Raw genomic sequence first — 6,000 nt, forward strand, 5'->3', positions numbered from 1 at the left:
CAACAACAAGAAGGGAAAAAGGAGAAAACCTATTGAAGGCTGATTGGGGAACCTGTTTTACAAATAACGTGGGAAAAGAATCCCCTTTGTATAATTCACGCCGCTGCTTTTCCTCTGAGCTTGACCCTTTCGAATTGGAACGCTCCATTAATCCCGTGCGTGCGCTTCCAGGACAGTGCAGCAAAACATCCAAATAATTAACAGAGACAAAAAGCGGCTGAAAGGCGAAGCTTTCGTGCAGCTCCCGTTCAGCACGTGCTCTCGTGTTCGCTGCCACTCCGCCCGCCCGCCACCTCGTTAATCTGCCCCAGGAGGGAAATCAGAACAACGCCTGTTTATCTGACTGCATCAGCGGTGCGACCCTGAGCAAATAAAGCACACACACGGCGGCGGATCAAACCAAAACCAAAAAAGATGAGTCGAGGCGACATCGGAGGGGAAACCTTGTAACGTCATGTGAGATGTGACGAACGCAATAGAAGACGGCACAGCCACAATCGGCGAGGGGGGAAGCTTTCCATTGAAAAGGCTCGTCCTGGCTCTGACCCCTTTTCAACCCCCGTCTATTTTTCAATCCACGCACCTGTTCAAATACAACTCACGCGGATTTACATCACGTAACATCTTATTTTCCACGGACACTTCGCACATTCAAACTTGGGTGGTAGTAAGGAAGGCTGAAATGCATCTTGTTTTCTCAAGTTTGAAGGGTTTCAATCAATGTAAATCCATCTTCCGATCAAGATCCGATGAAAAACAACACGTGGCCGTGTCACAAATGGTTTGTAATTCTGCTTGTTATTGTATTGGCCGACTGCCGCAAAGCCTCCGCATCCGCCGCTCCGTGCGGGAGCCGCAAGTATCTGATTATGTGAAGGTCAATCGATCTGTTCCGGCATTAGCTGCTGCAGATGTTCAATGATGAATTGCCGCGGTATCCGCAAAGCCATGAAGTGAAAGAATCGCTATTGACCTTTTTGGTGTGTTTACATCACTTTGCCGCGCCACACTTCAGCCGCCCAGTGCCGTGAATCTCGCGCACGCAAGTCGAACTCCAAGCGACAACAAAATAGTGCCTTCAGATAGCAGTTTTATTTGTTCCTTGACCATGCTCTGAACTCCAAACACTCATCTCCCATCGTCTATCCTCATTGAAATGAATGGAAATGCCATTAATCTGTTCCAGGGCCTCATAAAACTGAAAGAACATTTTGTGTTTTTTTTCAATGAGAAAAGCAGTACTTAAAAGTATGTATTTTCCTTTATAAAAACAACAAAAAAAAACATACAGTAATGACATAATTAAATGGAATGAAAAATAATTCAACAGTTTTTGTCATTCACGTCAATGTACATTGTGCTGCTCACCCTAATTTCAAACCCTAACTGGTATTTGAAAGCCTACCCTGTCTTGCAAACTCTAATTCGAATTCCTAACTGTGTCTTGAAACCCAAAGCCTGCCCCAATACCCTACTTTGAGACCCCGACCCTTGTTTGAAACCCTAAGCCAGGCTTCAAACCCAAATTTGAAACCTTAACTTGAATTCTAAACCCTAATTCCAAAGCCTAATGTGAAACCCTCATTTGAATTCCTAACCATGGCTGGAAACAAAACCTGGCTCCAAGCCCGAACCCTTGTTTGAGCCCCTGACCCTGGCTTGACACCCTCTGTATTCGATACAAAATACTTCTGAGGAGGAGAAAAGGAAGCACAGCACGTCTGCCACTCAGATTGCAGATGAATTAATGATCGCAGCCCAGAGGTGGAGAAAAAGAAAAAGACGAGTGTTCCATCATTGTGCTCCGGCGGAGCGACGTGAAGCCGATATTTCGTATGAGTGAATTGATTTATTCGAACCTTTTGGAATGTTTGATCCAAGCTGAATTTCCCCACCAGCACCTTGGGCAAAATATGCTTGTTGTTGTTGTTGTTGTTGTTTTTTTTTTTTTAAATATCTGTATTATAAACCCTAAACCCGAAAGGGAGCACAAAGAAGTGTAACGTAATAACAGCACTGGAGCTCCTCGCGACTCATGTTTTATTTTAGCAGTAATCAAAAAGAAGTAATTTGCGCCTTGTTAAAATCCACCTCTTAAGCACTCCCTGCCCTGCTGCAATTTGCTTTACACATTTGCGCTCGGCCTCCTTTATTCCGGCTGAGTGGGCACTAATGAACCCGGAAAGTAATGCCTTCCTTTTATTATTACGCCTAGAGGGTACAGCATCTTTTGCTTCCCCCCCCCCCCCCCCCCCTTTCCATTTCACAGCACACGACAAACAGATGCTCCGGGAGCTGGAGTTGTGTGATAGTGCCTGCGAGATTTAGCGCTTTAATTCCCAGCTGTGTCATCCCTTCTCAACAACAACAACAACAGCAGCAACAAGAACACTTTGGGGACAAATAAAAAGAGGACTTAGCTCTTAGAATATACAAAATCTACAGTTAACAAGGGTGTAAAAACACAGGACACGGCATTTGTAAAGCTGACATTTTCAGTCGACAGGGGAAAAAAGGTAATTACCTTCATTATAATCGACACAGCCTGAGGGAGCATCTGTAAAGCTGACATTTACATTGGCCAAGGAAAAAACCTGCCATCTTGTGACATCAAAAAAGAAATTCTAGGACGTGAAGAAAGAAACTTTTTCCCGCATTGTTATATTGTTTCGACTCAACTTGATTTTGCTCACAGTTTTTGCCTTTTTCCACGCTTTCCTCACTTTCAGCGACGTCTTCATCTTTTCATGGACAGATGTCCGCAGATGAAAAAGGATTTGTACGCCTTCGGCTGGTTTCATAACCTTCAATATAGCACATACAGTTGAAAACAGTTTAATGACTAAATATAAAGAGACACATATGCTTCCCCCCTCACTAAATCCTGTTTTAGATAGATTAGGATGACCAAGATTATCTCGATTTGCTAAATGCCAGAATATTTAGATGAGATTTTTTTATTTATTTTTTTTGACACTATTTCATTACTTACTTCAAAGTCATAAGTGTACAAACAGTAATATTACTATTTCTTTCAACAATTTGGGAAAACGCAGATGACGACGTCACGTCTTTGGAAGCTTCTGATTAGCGACACACCTGTGGATGTATTTGAACTTGGCACACCTGAAACACACACTTTCTTTGTGTAACGTCAAAAGAAATCTGGTTCATCCTTGGGTGCAATTTCCAGCTGCCCTTTAGGTGCCACCTTCATCTGTTCAAACAATTAAACGCAAGTATAAACACCGTGGAGTTGCCCAGCCACCATCAGGCTCAGAGATGAACATGCGTTTGGACAAAAAATAATAATAAAAAAAAAAAATCATAACTCGATTACTCATAAGTTGGGGCACTAGTATGTCAAGGAACCACTCTATTAAAATGGGAAACCCTCAATACTTTTGGGGGGGGGTGTCCAGTACTTACGATAGCATTACTGTCCGCAGCGGTTTGTTTTCTTTCCCTTTTGTTGGAACAAGGATGGTGTCTTAAGTGTATTACGTCAGCGTCACGTCCGACGGCTGACCACATTTGAAGAAATACGGTCCGAATCCTCTCCGACATGATTCGGTGAGCAAAACGAGCAAAGCCCTCAACGCGGCGCTGCTGTTTCCCAGGTGCAAAGCTCAGACTGTTGGAGCTAATGAGCTCAGGTTGAATTCGCCCACCTTAAAAGGAGAACCAAAGCGCAGAGAGAAAAGAAAGCTGCCCGAGCATTTCGTCCATATCTTTGCTATCCAGCTCAAGGTCCATGTACGAGAACACTATTTGGCGTCGCTATTAAGTAGGGATGGGCGAGCACTGGTACCACGTGTTGGTACTGGGCCGATACCAGCCGGATATAAAGGTATCGGGTGCTCGTGAAGGCTCCCGATACCAGCCACCGATACTTTCATTAAAAAAAATCTGACATTGAGAAAGTCCTCCTTGCCAGTAGTTGGCGCTACACTGCATCCATTTGACACATTGGTGAATCATCACATGGGTCAGAAAAAAGAAAAGAAAAGAAAGAAAGAAAGAAAGAGAGAGAAAAAGGTCTTTGTTGACAATGATCTCTCGTTGTCTTCATTGACTTTTTATGAATCAAAAGTACCAGTGGTATCGCAAAAGTCCAAAAGTATCAAGTACTCAAGAGTGAATAGTCTGGAAAAAGAACAACACAAAATGGATCGAACATCTCTACTACTAAGATGATTCAGTGCACTAGTAGAATGACTGTCTTACTAGTAAAAAAAAAATTCCACTACTAGTGCCTACTGGCAGTCTGGCGCACAATTAAATATGAATCAACTACTGTGCTTCACTAGTTACACTACTAGACCCAACTCGTAGGCATGTGTCACACACTAGTAGCCTCCTGAACCCTACTAGTAGCTCACTAGTTGATATTTAGCTTGAGCTCCATGTACTATCAAGTTCTTTGTCCTCACTAGTAGGACAATAAGGCGCACTAGTTGAACGGGTGTGTCTTACTATTTGTTTCCACTACTAGTGCCACTTTTGACCTACTAGTACACAATTAAACCTTACCAGTAAACTACTATGTGAAATCGACTACTAGTATGATCTTGGTTTTCACGAGAAAAAGCATTTAAAGGACTAGGAGAACAACCACTAGTAGTTTTGATGATATCCAGCTGAAGGTCCACGTGTTCTACTTTTTGTCCTCACGAGTAAGACAAGTGCACTAGCAGAACAACTCAGGCACACTAGTAGAACAACTCTTTTATGAGTAATGTTTTCTGCTACTCGTGCCACTTTTAGCACTACTAACACAAGAAGGCATTTGTCATGCATGAGCAGGCTCATAGACACTACTAGTAACAGAAAAACGCCCTCTCTAGTAATGTGTCATTATCCTACTAGTGTGTAGAAATGTCATGCAATATTTGGAAAAAATAGGTTCATTTCAGTCATTCTGCTGCTACGCTGAAAGTCTTACTAGTAAGGGCAAAGGGTGTACTAGTACATACGCCTATCTTTGGATTTGTATGAAAATATATCACGTGCACTGGCTGCGGTTTGGATGCTAAATATAACCTGAAGACCCCCGTTCACCAAATTCGCCCTCTTAAAATTTGAAGCTTCCAAATCCTTGCCGGCAGGAAAGGCAAAGCCCGTTTTACAAACTTCCCGCTTGAATTTCCGGACGTACCTTTCGTTGAACCATCAGGCACTCAGAGGGCAGCACGGTGCACTAGTAGGTGCCACGTCTGCCCAGTTTCTTTTTTTTCATTTTCCCAAGGTGAAAGGGTTCAACACCACGTTTAATGCGGTGAAAGGGTTCACTGAAAGAAAAAAAAAAAAAAGCAAGTCTTATTCATGCGCAAGCGAAGTACATGATCAAATGAAGGTTGAGCGCGCACACACACGCGCACCTTTCTCGATGAAACGGTTCAGCCCTACACGAACCGATGAAAGGATTCGACACCCACTCTTTTCCCAGGACAAAGGGTTCACAACGCTCGTACTTTTCCTACTGAAAGGGTACAACACACTTAGCGATGAAGTGACACAAGCGCACTTTTCCTTTCCGGTGAAAATGTTCGACAAGCCCAATATTCCCGTTGCTATCGCAATCACAAGCGAAGTTTTCCTTCCTATTGCGAGCGCTTTCCCATACTCGGGAACTCAAAAGTTCGCAGTCGGTGAACATTGAAGTGACTCCCGCAAAAGTGGCTGAGTAGCGCACGCCTAGACATCCTAGACGTGTTCTCCGCTCGTTACCAAATTTGGACCACATCCGGTTTATCAGACAGACGAGCGGTGAACCTCCGCTCGCAGCTTTAACGATCCCAGCCGGCTCCAATTGAAACGGTTTCATCTGCTCGTTATTTGGGCCAGTTTCGACTCAACTGCACACATTAACGTCAGCGATTCCATCGACGCATCGGCCTCCTCATTTGTTCCAGCTGGCTAAAATAGGCTAAGTTTGCCAGACGACTGCGCACGCATCAGATAGCGTGTAGGTATTAAAATATTGCACACGAACCTAAG

The sequence above is a fragment of the Phyllopteryx taeniolatus genome, chromosome 8 (genome assembly GCF_024500385.1).
Source record: "Phyllopteryx taeniolatus isolate TA_2022b chromosome 8, UOR_Ptae_1.2, whole genome shotgun sequence".
Taxonomy (NCBI): Eukaryota; Metazoa; Chordata; class Actinopteri; order Syngnathiformes; family Syngnathidae; genus Phyllopteryx; species Phyllopteryx taeniolatus.